This window comes from Lygodium microphyllum, chromosome 5, assembly GCF_053477565.2.
Source record: "Lygodium microphyllum isolate KBCC chromosome 5, Lygodium_microphyllum_v1.1.10, whole genome shotgun sequence".
Lineage (NCBI taxonomy): Eukaryota > Viridiplantae > Streptophyta > Polypodiopsida > Schizaeales > Lygodiaceae > Lygodium > Lygodium microphyllum.
In genome coordinates, this window is record NC_141139.1 from 110,900,852 (window position 1) to 110,918,125 (window position 17,274).

A 17,274-nucleotide genomic window follows, 5' to 3' on the forward strand; every position below is an offset into this window, starting at 1 on the left:
ATTGTGAGTCGTACGATCAGCCCACAAAGCAAATGGTAGAAGTTTCGGCCATTCTCCAATCCATCCTCTGCATGCTTTGGCTAATGCTTTCACTATCGGCGGATGCCCTCTTTCACTCTTCCCATTTTCCTCTGGATTGTATGCTGTGGTTAGAGCCAACTTGATTCCTAGTTGAGAGAAAAACTCCCTAGCTTCATCTGCATCCAATTCACCGCGATCTGCAGTGATCTTACCCACACAGCCATACCTGCACAAAATTTCTTCCAATAAGAACTTACACACTGCACTAGTGGTCTTCGTTCTCAAAGATTTGCCCTCAACATGATTGGTAAGATCCTCTCTAGCCAAAACAATATACCTCATTTGCCATAGACCCATAGGCATAGTAACCAAGTCAACTACCCACTTATAATGAATGTATAGCGGATAGGTCGGATGAAGCTCATCTCGATGACGCACTACCGAATACATCTGGCAATCTCTGCAAGTCTCTACAAAGTGAGAAACATCTCTATACATGCCTTTTCCCCAATATTTCTCCTTGATTTTCTCATAAGTAGCCCACACTCCTCTATGACCAGCCCAAGGACTCTCATGAAACTCTCTCATCACCTGTAACTGTGTCTCTCTATCGCAGACAACACGCAAGGGTAATCCACCTCTTTTCTTCGGATGCTTCCAAAGAAATCCGTCCTTGAGAAAATAACCATAGGCTTTTCTTTTGATCTTCTTGAACTCTTCATCTGTCCATTCATCTCTTTTGCTTAGTGTACTAAGGTACTTGCCAATCTGCAACCAATCTCTAACATAGAGTTCTTCTATGAAAGCCACAATATCATAGACATGGCAAACATGATCAACCATAGCGGCTGAAATTTCTCCATCATCCTCTTCTGCAAGTAGAGTCTCCTCATCATCATATCTAGCTCTAGACAGCATATCTGCCCCACTGGATTATTCTTTCCTGCTATGTGTTTAAATTCTAAATTTAATGACTTGATGTATGCAATCCATCTCAGCATATCTATATCGGGAGTAGAGCAACTCGTAATCATACCTATCAATGGAAAGCAATCTGTCTCTACCACAACTGAAGCTCCAATAAAGTACTTCTTGTTACATTTGAGAGCCATAACAATCCCCAGTAACTCTCTCTTGATTTGCGGATATCTCGTCTGTCTCTCGTTTAGGACTTTCGCCCCAAACCGAATAGCATACCTGTTTCCATCTGCATTATCTTGACCCACAGTCCAACCTATGCCAATTGGACTAGTGTCAACTGTCAAAATACAATAGGCCTTCCACAATTATAATCCGCTTTCCTGAGAGTAGGAGCAATCTGCAATAACTTCTTCAATTTCCGCATGGCTCTAGTGTGGCTCTCATCCTAATAGAATTTCTGTCCCTTTTGAAGCAGCTAATATAAACAATCTGCTATGTGTGCAAAATGGGGTATCCAAATCATGTAAAACACACAAGCCCCAATGAATCTCCGTACCTCTGAAGTGGTAGAACAATACTCCATAATCTTGCCTATAGCATCCATCTTCTCAGGTGAGGGTTTCCTGCCATAATATCCACACATATGTCCAACAATGACAACCTCATTTACTCCAAAAACAGATTTTTGCCCTCATAGTGTCAAGTTCACTTCTTCTAACCTGGCCAAAATCTTCTCACAAGCTGAAATATGATCAGCCACAAAGTATCTGCATCCCTGCTCATTTAAACTCTCATTCTTCTCTTCTTCTGTACACCCCTTAATGGGCACATCATCCAAGAAAGGCATGGTAAGCTGAGGTATGTAATCACGAAGAACCTTATGCATGGCATTCATCATATGCGCAACAGAATTAGTGGCACCTTGAGGCAAGGTACACATCCTGACAAGCCCAATAGGAGTTCTCATAGTGGTTATATCCTTGCTTTCCAAAGCCAGTTGAAACTGATCATATCCCGAATACAAATAACCTAAAGAATAGATGGCACGTCCAGCAAATGCTTTTGCAAACTCATCCACAACTGGACCTATACCAACATTCCTGATAGTAACTCTGTTTACTGGCTGCATGTCCTGTATAAATTGGAGAGTACCATTCTTCTTTGGAACCGTACACCACCTATTTGAGTATGGTGTAGATGAAGGCTCTAGGATTCCCATCCTGATTTTCTCATTCAACAAGTCAATCAACTTTGGCAGGTGTGTCTTAGGCATTGGAATAGGTCGGAGGTTCCATGGAATATGAGGAATAGTAAAGATCACCATAGGAGCAACAATATCCGGATTCACACATCCAATCTCATGCGGGAAAAAAGCAAACCCCCTTCCATGTCGCTCAAGCATCTCCTGAAAGCATTGCTTCTCTGTGAGTAGCAAGAAATCACCATTTCCAATTTTTAATTCAGCAAGAGTCTCTGCTGAAAATTTATGGCCTATATGCTCTGGATTCCTCAAAATTGGCTGTTGGTAGCCCTCTCTATTTGCTGATCACTGCTAGGTGGAAGCGGTACAACTACCGGCTTTACCTTCTTATCCACAGTTTTGTATTTCGTATCAACCATGGCTTCATTATGATCCTCTGCATTACTCAAATCTTGTTGTAAATCAGCAACTGAATATCCTCAGCCCTCTGCTCTATGGACTGCATAGGAACAGCCTTAAACTCTGGATGCTAAAATATTTCAGCAGTAAACTCTGTTGGCTGAAAGTTTTCAACCCTCTGTGTCTCTGTAAGCTTATCATAATCAATCGGAAACTCTGTTTGCTGAATTTCTTCAGCACTCAACACTTTTTGCTGAGTCACCTCAGCCTCTGACTTTATCTGTGACACAAAATCTGCAATTTCATGAAACATGTCCAGGGATTGCACTGATACATTACTGTGACAACTCTACATATCAGTTTTTAGCATATTTTCCATCTCTGTCATCGTATCTACACAAATCATACTATCATACATCCCATCTATATGCTCATCATCCTCTAAAATACCTGGATTTTTCAAAATTTTCTCCTTCTTGCATATGTACTGTCTGGCAGCTCTAGGCAACTTAGAAGTCTTCTGATAGCTCATCGAACTGTTTGCTGAAATCCCAACAAAACTGGAGAAGAAAACATTGCTGCCAGGAGGCGAGAACTCCAATCTCCTCTGCTCTGTACCATTGTCGTCTCGCGAAACAGCGGTACCTAATGAAAACCCGAATCCCTCACAGTGGGCAAAGGTGCATCTCTAAGAGTATCCCTGTTTCTAACCTGGTTCACACACATAGTCATAAACTGAACTGCTCTCATGCCATCTTTACTGCGAATCTGTGCATAAGCAGATCCATCATCCATTACCTTTGTTTCCATGCACATCTCTGTGATGAATGGCTGTCTAAGAATTATGGGATAAGAGCATGAATCCTGCACAAAGAAATGGAAATCCTCCTCTACATCTCCAATAGAAACCCGGACACTGGGACAGGCAGCATACAAATCACCTGCAGTGTTGTTGGCAACTCTCATACGCCACCCATGCTCTACATCCATAGGCCATCTGTTACTTTCATAAATTCCTCGAACTATGAGATTAATATCTGAACCATGATCCACCAAAGCAACATAAGGCACCTGTTTCTCTCCAAATTTTACCATAGTCTCTGTAGTTGCCCTAGCCCAATGACTCCGCGAAAAGTGACTACGCGGTATCAAGACAGGCTCATCAGTTTCAGCATAATGATAGGCTGAACCCTCTTCTCTATCTGTGGAAAAACAGAAGCATTCTCAACCAAAAACTTATTCTCATCCTCATCCAACTCACCAATCAAAACTCCCTGTATATCAGTAGTAAGCAATGCATGTCTTTTCCTCTTCAAGACCTCTTGGAACTGATCTTGAAACTCTCTTTTCGAGATGCCCAAAACCTCAGAAATAGTAAAAGTCACCTCACTGCCAAGTATCTTGTCATTAAAGATTTTCTTCATGTCTGTAGATGTCTCAATATCGGACATCAATCTAAACCCTAGCTGCTTTCTCTCTCTAGGCTCTTGCCTCTTTTCTTTCTTCTGAGCATCTTCCATGTGTCGTTCTGGCCCTGGTCTCAAAGACGGTCCTGCAGTAGGTGGAGTAACAAACTCACCCCCTCTAGTCTTTTTAGCTGCACTTGGATTTTCTTCATCCCTCTTACGCTTCTCCTCAACAAGTACATCTGCTCCCTGAGACTTAGCCAAGTAGGCATAAATAGTGTACCTGTCAACAGGTGAATCCCAACCTGTCTCAGATCTGATGCTAGAGCCTGCACTAGTCAAAACAGTTTGCTGAATTTTTCCCTTGTTTGCAGTTTCCATAGCATAAGTCCATAATGTTGACTGATTCTCTGATCCTTTCTCAATCTAAACTCCATATACAGAAGCATCTCCTCTAGCTGCCACATAAGAAGTACGCGCAGCCATGTCATCCACTAACTTCTTCATTCCGCCTTTCCCAAAGTTGGTAGCAAGCGGAGCTCCTGTTTCAGTCAACCAGATCTTACCATCTTGTCCCCAAAATACCAAATTCTTCCTCCTTGTATCCTGAAAAGATTCACAATCCCTGCAATGCTGATGGTCCGTACTGTCACACCAAATACATCTTTGATCTCTCCTAGGTGCACTAGGAGCACTCCTAGGGAAGTAGGAGCCCTAGAAGAAATAGTAGGCGTAGTCGAAGCAAACTACTTTAACTGACTCTAGTGTCAAATCCGTTATGCCTTTGATTATATCATCAAGAGAGGAAGGCACCGACGAAGCGGATGGTTTTGGAGCAGAAGGAGCTGGCATCGGTCGTGGAACAGGAGGAATAGGAGGAGTAGAAACAGTAGGCAGTGGCATAGGCCAAGAAACTGGCTGAGGAAGAGAAGAAATAACAGGGATAGAAGCAGACATAGGAGCAGAAGATGGCGTCGGTGTCATAGATCCATTCTGTAGGCGGGTCTTCCATATCCTCCTCTTGGTCAAAGTCATGACTGCATCCTGGGCATCTTGCCAATCCGTTTTAAGACCCATAGGCTTCGTGCGATCCTCAAGAAGCTCTCCTAATTCTTCCTGAAGAGCAGGATCTGCAGCTTGCAAGAAAAGCTCAACTTTCTCAACATCCAATGCTCTTTGTTCAATGGCATCAAGCTGACTATACCTCTCTTCAAATTCTCGAATCAACTCTGAAGCAGCTAGACCTTTGTTTGGTATGTAGACCCACTCTTCGAATGACCGCCGTGTAGCCATCCCAAAGTCCTCAAGGAAATACTCTTCTTTTAGGGCTTCTTAAAATCTTGCCAATGTGAATTTTGAATAAAAAGATCAGTCACTTTTGCCCTCAAGGCGGGTGTGATAAGACGAAGGAAATACTTACTCATAAGTCCAGCTGGTACTCCAAAAAATCCCATCTTGATCTCATGTGTCTTCAAATATGCTGAAACATTACGGCCATCAAATAGCTTCTTCTCATTCTCAACTACTTCAATCGCCTTAGTCGCGCTAATTGCATTCTCCTGCTCTGAATATAGTTGCCTTTGCTGAGACAACTGTTGTTGATGCAATTGTTGCTGCTACTGCATATACAATTGTGTTTGTTGATTTTGAAGCCGCATATACATAGACATATTCTGCAAAATATGCTTTAGATCATCCATTGAAGTACTTGAAGCAGCAATCAATGATGGAGCTGAAGTAGAGGACACAGCAAGAATTGTAGAAGAGGCTGAAATGGATGTTAAAGTATCTCCCATCTTGAAATTTATGTGACCCTTTCATGTTGGGCTCACCAAAGATGTCGAAGCAAAGTCGCAACCACAGAAGTCCTTGAGCAATTCCAAGATAGAAGATCAATCAAGCAAATAAGCAAGATGAGAAAATGATGTCAAGTCTCTGTTTTTATTTCTACCAATAACTAAAGATGAATAGAAAGCCAAATCAGCTTACAGTGGCGGCCTCCACAACGTTCATGTTTACATTCCAACAACTCTTCAGAAGACTAATGAGACAAACAACTTTCTAGCTTAGTATCTGCCTCTTTTACATCAGAGAAGCTGAACTCTGTTATATCAGCATGTTCTTTTGATTCAGACAGGTAATTATTGTCTATGTTCACATCCACAGCCTTTGAGAATCTTGAATCCAATTTAATACAACAATTTTGTATGTCTCAACCTTCAGATTAGCTACAGCAGCAATAAAGGACAAGTACGGAGGATCCTCAGAGGTGTATACAAGAGGTTTAGGGAACAGTTTTGGTGCAGATCAAAATAATGTCTAGTACTGTAAAGGATTCATACAAAATCCAATAACATTGGACCAAAATCAAGGATCTCTTTACTGAATAACAAACTTCTCAATTTGGCAACATAACAGATACATTCAAATCATTCCTGCATCATATTTCTTTCTTGAGTAATATCTGATTCATCACTGCCTCACTTTGATGTCCTTTCATACCTTTGAAAAGTTCTGAACCCTATAGAAAATCTTCCTTGTGTGACGGAGGGAACTTCAGTGCTATATGAAATACACTCTTACAAGCAAGATTTGAAGGTTTACACAGGTTATAATGTCTAAGTATCAAGCAGAACTCTCCTTGCTCGTAACATGGTTCGAGTAAGAATTTCAAGTGGAAGAGTTGAGCATGACTTCCACTGTAAACTGCTAGCACAGAGCCCCTGTTCAGTCACAGACTCCAGGTCCAGAATGCTGCCCCTCTTTCCCTTTCACGTATAGATGCAAGGTGTCAAAAATGCTTCATTCTATTGCTTCTCCTCTCTGTTGTAGACATTCACCTCAGAAACGGAGGACTTTCTGGTCAATAAAGATCCAATTTTGATAAAATTTCTCAAGAGCAGCATCACTTTGTGGAGTCCGAAGCCCATCTAATGCCTCCTTTGCCTCTAAGATTGAACAACTTCTTGGTAAGGATCTTCCGATCGAATGCATAGTGTACGTCTGTCCTCCAAAGTGCTGCCGTGAGCAGCAACAAAGCTACAATGAAGAAGACGAGGCCTCTTTTGCTCAAGGCATAGGAGCCTTCGTCATCATAGTCGGTCTTTTACAATCATAGAAGCATGGTAGAGAAGAACAACTCTACAGAAGATAAGAGTGCGTGAATTGCGATGAATAAGAGAAAATTAGTCTTGTCATCTTCACTTCCGTTCCGTTTCCTCTCAGTCACAGAGATCCCTCCAATTGATCCTCTTCCTTATGATCAACTTTTTCTTCTACTTCCCTTCGACTCAACACCCTGTGTAGGTTTTTTGGAGCTTAGACCTCCTTCTTTAACTTTCTTCCTGGTTTTCAGTTTCCAGAAGGTGTCAGAACGGCATGGTTTCGTCCATGAGGTGAAGGCGTTGTGAAGGATGATGCGATCGATCAGTCAATCGATCTTCAGTCCTCACAGCTCAGGTCTCCTGCATCGTCAGCCTTGAAGCCCCCGAACTCACACTAGACATTACATCTCTCCACCTCTCCGTCTTCCACATAATGATCAGCAATACAGAGAGTAATGTCAGGAAGGTTTCGAGAGGCCGACACATCGATAAGCTCCGAGAGGCATTCCAAAAAGTGACTTGCAAAAAAAGCGATGGCATACCAAGGACCCGAAGTTGACGTAGCGCTCTCTAATTTTCTCTTTCCAGTTGCCGAGATTCCCTCCTTTTCCTTCTGTAGCTCCCCTGTTCCGTCCACACTTTTCTCTTTTTCCCACAGTTTTGTCTCTATTCCCTTCTCTGCTTGAAATTCGTAGCTTTCTCCCTCCCTTCTTCTCAATTAAGCCTCTTCCCCCCAAAAAGCCCATTTGAAAATAGTCATCCCATCATTGGCTCTAGAAAAGCGGCCCTTAGAAAAGCATACAAGCCCTCATCTTCATATCATAGCTTACAATGGTTCTTTCATATCATATGCTTTCAAACTGCCTCCAAACTTTGGAATTCTTTTCCTTGATCATCACAATACAAGAAAGCAAAACCCCTTGTCACCTTCAAGCCAAGATAATGCATCATTCCACAAGATTACGCTACAAAGTCGATGCTTGTCAAACACTTTCTGTGCTTCTGCAAATAAACCACACATGGCATACATACCAACCAATGCACTGCCAACAACAATATCCTTTTCTAGCCCCTCTTTATTATATTACCACGCAGAATAAAGATGCAAACATAACGACTAAGTATGTACAAAGTATCAAATCCCACACACACAACTTTTGGGTGGATTTCACACCTCGGATGCGCAGCAGCACGACACCACTTTTCACATGCATTAACCATTAGAGGTGGTAGACATGGCAGGCATGATAATGATCATAAGGGCAAGGACTCTTAGAAGTCCAGGTCAAAGTCACGTGGCCGCAGTAACTCCCATGGATGGAAGTATAATCTTAACTGTAATTATTGTGGGAAATCAAGACATATTAGGCCACAATGTCATAAGATGTGCGATGATAAGCACAAGGAAAAGGGAAAAGAGAAAGTGTAGGAAATTAAGTATTTTGAGTGTAGTATTGTATCTGCAAAGTCTAGTGTGAAGATAGAAGAGGTTAATGTCATGCAGGCCACTAACTCAGATGAGGATTACATACTTGCAGCTTCTTCATGCGATGCCTTATAGGCTTCTCAAACACATTCTATGTATGCACAGTGTTGGATTTTGGATTTGGGTGCGTCATTTCACATGACACCCTATAGAGATTAGTTTCACACCTATCGTACCATCTCTGGTTCTGTGTGTCTTGGTGATGACAGGTCTCTTGACATTATGGGCATTGGTGATGTTAAATTGCAGTTTTCTTCTGGCATCTCTTTTGTTTTGCATGATGTATGCCATGTACCTACGTTGATTTGTAGCCTGATATTAGGTAGGCAGCTTGATGATGCAGGGTATTTTGTGTCTTTTGGAGACTCGGCATGGAAGATTACTTGTGGTAGGCTTGTGCTTGCAAGAGCTGCCAAGTCTCACAGCCTCTATTCCTTACTTGTATCTGGAGCTACCTTGAATCATGTTTTGTATGTGGGTTCTATCCCCCATGTATCCCTTTGGCATGCTTGTTTGGGGCATATGTCCCTTTAAGAAATGAAAATACTCCATGCTTTGCAGTATCTTCTATCTTTTTACCCTTCGCATTTTAATTCTTGTGATCATTGTATGTATGGCAGGTAAACTAGAAATACACATAAAAAGTATGGTAAGAAACGCATGGGTGAGCCATTGGCTCTTGTGCACTCAGGTGTATGTGGGCCCATGCCCTGTTAGTAACTAGGTGGGGCCAAGTATTTTGTTACTTTCATAGATGATTACTCACGTAAGGTTTGGGCTTATCCCATAAAGAGAAAATCTGATGTCTTAGGGTAAGAAGGCTTTGCAATGTAAGTGGATGTACAAGCTGAAAAGTACCCCTGGATACCCCAAGCCGGCATACAAGGCTTGATTGGTTGATAAGAGCTTTAAGGACGAGCATGGTGTTCCTGTGGTCAAGATGACCACCCTACGCTTAGTATTGGCTTTGATTGCACAGCCTGACCTGGACTTGTACCAGATGGATTTCAAGATGGCTTTTTTATGTGGGGACTTGCATGATGAGATTTACATGGAGCAGCCTAAGGGCTTTGCAGACCCTAGTAGGGAACACCTAGTGTGCAAGCTAAAGAAGAGTCTATATGGCTTGAAGCAAGCACCCGGGGAATGGTACCATAAGTTTGATGCATTCTTGCAGTCACAGGGCTATAGCCATTGTTGGAGGGGTTTTTGTCGAAAGGTCGAATCCACCGTGGATCAAAAGTAGAAGGAAGTAGAGATAGGAGATGAAAGAGAAGATAGAGAATATAAAAGTGGTAAACACTACAAAGACAAAGCACAATGAATTGAATCAATATGTATTGAAAGAACCTGGAATCTTTGCACTACTCAAAAGCAATCTCCAGGCACTAGATCTCTTGGAGCTTCTTAGTAGAATAAAACATGCATCAAAATTGCAGCTGCTTCTCTGCTACTCGGAACCCAAATCTAATAGCTTTGTTGGCTCCGAAAGGGTGGTAAAACTATAGAATACCTGCTCACGGATCTCCTAGATCACTCCTTCTTTCAGTTCAATCTACAGTTTTCAGCCTATCTACAGTGATCGCGACGCACACAATTTCGTCAATTTGTCCCTCTTGTGAAAATCCCATAATTGGCTAAAAAATGGTATAGGCCTCAAGTTCCATGGTACATGTGGCACTGTAAATATGACCATAGGAGAGACAACATTTGGATCTACACAACTTATCTCACTTGACTGAAATGCAAATGCATTTTCATGTCTAGCTAAGATCTGCATAAGACAGTCTCTCTCAACAGGCAAAAGAAACCCTTCTACACCAACTTTCAATTCCTGTAATGTTTCAAATGTAAACTGATGACTTATATCTTTAAGATCCCGTAAGCTTGGCTGCCTTGACACTTTTTTTATACATAGTCTCACTCTCTGGTGGAAGTGGCAAAGCAATTGGTTTCACCTTTCTGTCAACTGTCTTATACTTTGTTTCCACAAGTGCTTCAACCCATTGTAATCCTTCCTGCTAAGCAAACAATGCTATAACATCATACATATCCAAATAGCAAACTGGCAACACTCTGTTTTCAGCCTCATTTTTTGCATGTATAGTTGCTAAAATTTCAATCATACCCGTTTCATAGATATGCATTTAGCCCTGCACATAGCCGCCATAAGCTTAAACTAACATGAAATATTTTCTCTAAACTAAGAATTACCAATAGTAAATACATGCTTCATTTCATCAAGAGGCAAGTACACCCTTTTAACAACACTATTGTAGCCATGCATTATAGCAGTGCTTAATGAAAATCCAAGTCTTTGAGTTTCCTTGCATTTGGAACCAAAGAAGACTCTCAAAGCGTATCTCAATTTCTAGGATGATTAACACAAACAGTAAGAAATTGGATTGCTTTCCTCCCATCCTTGCTTCTAACTCTTGCATAAGCAGAACCATCATCAAGCACTTTGTTTCCATATGCACTCCTGTAATATAGGGCTGCCCCAAAATCACTACATATGAGGAATTATCTTGGACAAAGAAGTGTCGCTCTTCCTGTACATCACTAATCGTCACTTTTACATTAGGACATGTAGCATAGAGCTCCCTGAAGAATTATTTGCAGCCCTCATTCGCCAACCATGATTAGTGTCTACAGTCCATGCACCATTTTCATAAAATCCATGCTCTATGACATTTATCTAAGAACCATGGTCAAGTAAAGCAACAAAAGGAGTTTCACATTCCCCTATTTTCACTACCGTTTTAGTGGTAGCTCTAGGCCAATGATTCCTTGTGTAGTGACTTTGAGGAATAAATCCTAGAGTCTCTTCTCCATATTGTTGCATTTGCCTTACTCAACCATGAATATTGCTACAAGACAATGCATTTTCAGTCACGTTCTTCTCTTTTCCACATGATGTCCACTAATTAGTAGCATCCTGCATAGACAATCCTATACTTCATGCTCATTTTCAGCTTGAAAACCCAACAACCTATTTTCTCTTCAAATTGCAGCAATGCACTAGTGGTATCACCAAGAAACTGATGCTTCCTTTTAATTATGTCAGTGATCTCATCATAAAATTCTTGCTTGGCAATGCCAAGCACCTCTCCCAAGGTGAATTCCACCCACTGGTTCTTCAAGAACCTTCTTAAGATCTGTGGTTGTCTCAATGTCAGATTGCAACTTATATCCTAGCTACTTGCCCTTCTTTTTGCCCTCTTATTTGTTATCATGTTTTTGCTCCTAACTGACCTCTTCCATAACATGCTCGAGAGGTGGTTGATTTGCATCTTTAGGCTGATCCACACTTCTTCTTGTCATTTTTAAAGATGTCCCCACAATATCTTTATCTCTTTTTTGTTTTTCTTTCACAAGTACATTCATTTTTTGTACCTTTGCTAAATATGCATACACTAAATATGCATCTATCGGTGATTCCCAACGAGTTATGCCACGAATGTCTTGCCCTGCATGAGACATTTCACTATCAATGACCTTTCTCTTTTCCACTGCATGTAAACCATGTATCCATATTTTAACCTTTGGACCATCACTTGGCCATACATTCTATCCAACTGTATACCAAAAGTAGAAGCATGTACTCCTACATAAGCATTTCGAACAGCCAAGTCTTCCAACAACTTCTGCATATCTCCCTTTCCAAAATTCAAAGCAAGAGAAAATCCTAGTTCTTGTCCATGGATCTTGCCATCTTTCCAAAAATGAGTTGTCGTGCCAAGGCCTCTTGATAGGCAGCACAACCCTTTCTCTCATGTTGCAAACTCTCATACCACATACATCTTTTTCCAGGCTTCGGGGTTGTTGCCATCCCCTTTCCTCTTGTCCTTTTTTATCCAATTTTGCAACCTTCAGTTGAAGATCCTGCATGCCTTTAGCCAATTTATCCAAGATATCTTTCTTAACAGAGGGAACAATAGTAGGTACAGCCATAGGGTTAGCCACAGAAGTAGGTAGCTTAGTGGATACATCAACTATCTTACCCATAAGAGTGGGCAAGCTAGAGACATGCAATCTTTCTCTTCTTCTATGCTTCTTCACAAGTGCAGTAACAGTTTTCTTGACATGTCTAAACTCTGTTTTCAAACCTATCTCTGTAGTCTAATCCTCCAGCAAATCATCAAGCTTCTCTTGAAGCTCAGGATTAACTGTCTATAGAAACAATTCAATTTTCTGACTTGCAAGACCTTGCTGTTTTGCAAGATTGAATTGCTCAAATCGACTTTAAAATTCTCTTAACAATTCTGTAGCCACAAGACCCTTATTGGGTTGTAAAACTCACTCTTGAAAAGTCTTGTGCGTAATCAAACTGGTGTCCTCAATTTAAAATTATTCAATGAGTGTCTTCTTGAAGGCTACCTAGTCAGCATCCTGCAAGTATAATTTAGTAATCCGTGCTTTCAATTCATGAACAGTAACACATACAAAATACCGGCTCCATGTACATTGAGCCACCCCAAAGAATTCCATCTCTGAGCATAGGTATGTACATATGTAGATATATTCCTGCCATTGAATAACTTCACCTCATGCTCAACTGCTTGCAAAGCATTCATCCCAATACTTTCTGTTTGAGCTAAAGCTTGCATCACCTGTTGTTGTTGTGGTACCTACATAAGCATATTCGTATTTTGCACCAACTGCTGCAAAACATCACTAGAGATTATGTTCAAAGATTCTCCCATCTTGTCTTTCCTTCTTCGGACGACCTTTCACATCGGATTCACCAATATCGAAGGGGTTTTTGTCGAAAGGTTGAATCCACTGGGGATCAGAAGTAGAAGGAAGTAGAGATAGGAGATGGAAGAGAAGATAGAGAATATACAAGTGGTAAACACTACAAAGAGAAAGCAAAATGAATTGAATCAATATGTATTGAAAGAACCTAAAATATTCACACTACTTAAAAGCAATCTCCAGGCATTAGATCTCCTAGAGCTTCTTTGTAGAACAAAATGTAAATCAAAATTATAGCTCCTTCTCTGCTGCTCGGAACCTAAATCTAATGGCTCCGTTGGCTTCGAAACTGTGCCGCATTCTTGGTCTGGGTCGTATGAATTGAGGAACTCCACACACTTCAGGTGGTTTGGCTCCTGTGAGAATTTTTCAAGGTACTTGGTGAGGTTACATTGCTCGACCACCCTCTTACTTGCTTCCTCCCTAGCCACCACAACTTCTGTGTTGCGGATGGTTCGAAACTTAAGCTGGTTGAAGGCGCGGTTTTCTAGGTAGATGCGATATTGCTCTCTTTCCTCGTCTGTGAACGGGAGTCGGTGGGCGCGGTCTTGTTGCGACATCTTTTGTTCCTGTCATAAACCGTAATTTTCATTAGTGCTTGCGACATAATAATTTGCTGAAAAAAAAACTCTATGCTTTTGAATGAATTCATTAAGATCCAATGTAGATTCTCCTTTTCAGACTTTGACTTTTTGACCTTTACTTCAAAATTTTCATGCCCTTTTCGCTGAACTGTCGATTCTCAGTGATCCAAACACCATCAAAGTACCAATGCAAGAAATTCAAAACCCTGATTACCAGTGGTAGCATTCATTCTTTCATTTCACTAGCTTGTGCAAGAAGGTTAGGGATAGCCACTATAGCTGCACCTACTTTACTTGTTGAACTAGAAAATGGGTAAGAAATCACTTACACTAGACAAACTGCTAAGATGGAATTCCTACTTGAAAACAAGCCCACATTTGTTAAGTTAGGGTAATGAATCTAAGAGTCCATGAGTGCCTGCTCAGGATGGATTGAACAACAATCACATCCATTATGGGAAAGGACAAGTCTCCTTTTAGAATCCTAAGGGTGAGCAGGTTACAACTCAAGGAGAAGCATTTAAACCAAAGGTCTAGCTAGCTAAGGCAACACGAATAGCTTAGGGAATAAGAAAAGGATTACACATTTATATGATCAAGCTAAACAAACTAGAACATGTAGAGGACTCTAATGAAGAACCATCATGGCTAAAAAAGTATGCGGATATGTTCGTAGAAGAATTGACAAAATTATCACCATGCAAGGAAGTGGATCATGAGATTAAGCTAATACTAAGAGTTGCACCAGTCACAAAAACGCCCTACAAGATGTCCATTCCTAAAGCTATTGAGTTAAAGGAACAACTCAAACAGCTATCGGACCAAGGGTACATATTCCCCAACAGTTCTCCTTGGGGGGCTCCAGTCTCGTTCCAAAAGAAGAAGGATGGTACACTTCACCTTTGCATCGATTATAGAGGCCTGAACCAAGTAATCAGGATCTCTGGTTAGGCCATTTGATTGCAGACCTTGGTATGACAGATGTTATGCCTACACTGCATTCGGATTCTATGAGTGCCATTCAGTTGGCCAAGAATCTGTTCTTCCATGCGAAGATGAAACATATTCAGATGAGGTATTACTTCATTCGTGAGGTCATTGAGGATAGGTCTATTGACCTTGTCAAGATTCTGACTGAGTAGAATCTTGCAGACTTGCTCACGAAGAGCCTCACTACAGAGCGCTTTGCCTTCCTCAGGAGATTAATAGGCGTTGGATGAGATTACGATTTTTTTCTCATCTTGTTGTACATGTGTACATGCTGTACTTTCTTTTTTTCTCTCTCTCACTCGGGAAGATTCACCTTTCAGTGGGAGGTTGTTGGGGGTAAACATGCATCCGCCTAACTGCCCATGTATTACTACACTGACAGTACCTGCCACCGCACACTATAGGTGGTGGGTGTCTATCACATTCACTTATTATTTATTCTTTTAGTGACAGTTTGAATAAAGGAAGGCCCGGCCACACATTGTGCTTGTTGGAGTTCTCAATTTGAGTTTCTCTCTCTCTCTTGCTCTTGCTCTCCATCTGCCATAGCTCTCACCGCCAAGCTTCTTCCTCCTGGGTTCTACTTCCCTTTCAATTCCCAAGCAAGCACAACCCAGCCCATAGTGTAGGGATAGTGGACGATCTTGAAAATTTGGATCCCCACTAGGTCCTTGCACTGCAAGGTAGTGCTAGCAAACCAAACTTGCTATTTCCAATTGAATAAAAATCAAATGCCCGTGGGGAGTCCACCTAATAGAACATGTAAGATACTACGTGGGTTCAAAAGAAAGGGAATGTGATTTTAGAAAAATCCATAAGTTCAGTAAAGTAAAAGGGGTCATTTAAAGGACTTATAGCATGTAAGAAAATGGTATTTCTTAATATCCTTTGAACACACATTATATAGATGATTTCTTATAGGTGGATCCCCCCGGTGCCAACTCCCTCATTTTCCTTATTGTCGTGGATCAATTCAATGCTGGGCATTGGTGCACACAAATCTCAAATGGCCTCGCCCTCCACTTGAAACATGTACTTTCACTATCTTATGTCACTCCTAACTTGTGCCCCTTGCCATTAGTTCAAGCTATATAATTTGCAAGGTTTGAAGAGCAGGTGTGTTTTTTCTTCTTCAAAATTTCCCCGCCCCCCCAAAAAAAAAGAGGTATGTCTATCTCCCTCAATACTAGTTGTCATTTTTTGTGTTATGAAATGCTATTGGGCTCTACCATGCATACTCAAATGGCATTTGTGATTGGGGTCTTTGTAAAATAACCTTCTCTTCATACCAAAGTTGGACATCATGTTGATTGCTCTTGTTTTAGTATGTAATTTCTTTGATATGGTGTTGTCTATTGAACTTGCCCTTCATTTTTAACATGCATACAAAAATGGGGGCTATGGAAGAGACAATAGCCTCTCCCTTCATGGTGGTAGACCTAAACACATGTGGAGTGCACAATTATGTGATTGCATGTGAGCGTAACCTACCATGATGTCAAGATTAAGCTCCCTTCATGCTAGGACCAAATGGGGGCTTCATTATCAAATTAGTATGCACTTGAAAATTTTTTAATTCTCTAAATTGCGATGTTGATTGATTGTGTTTGCACTAATCTAAATTTGAAGAAATTTACCTCCCCTCCCCCTCCCCAATGGTGTGCTACTATACTTGGTAAATGTCTAGAATGGAGGGCTACCAACATTTGAAGGCCTCGATTTTTAAATACATGGTTTCTTATGTTTTAAGATTGGTCAAAATTAAGATTTGAACATTAGCATGCCTCTTTCCCTTTTCCCTGCTCATTAAAATCTGTGTGTAAGGTGCATATTGGCTTGCATGTTGGTTTGCATGTAACTAGCTTGTTGCATGCACGTATGTGACATCAAGGAATTTCCCTTTATACCCACAATACCTTGAATTCTCAGGCTATTGTTGGAGTGATCAAAGCACGTAGTATAAGTTTCTTTTGGTAGTAAAATCATGCTAATATGGGTGTAATCTATAGCATCAAAGCAGTTGGGAAGGCTCTAATGGGATAGGAATCAATCCTTCACCTTGTCTAACTTTGATTGGGTGGAGACCATTGGATGAAGTGAGTTCCATGCTTTCATAATTGCATTCACTACCTCATGGAGAAACTTAGTCTAATTGAGTGATTGCAATATCAATAAGGCTTATAAAAGCCAAAATTCCATGCTAATGACACTACCACTAAGCAATCTAACTCCTGCCCCCAAAACAGCAACATGAGTTATAATGTAATATTTTTGTTGAAAAATATTATGAGCCATGTGAGTCTCATGCAATGACAATTCTGGCATTGAAGATACGGACGGTGCGATCTTTATGTTGTACACAACATGACCCTCCACTGGCAAAAATCAAGACTAAGGTTTGAAG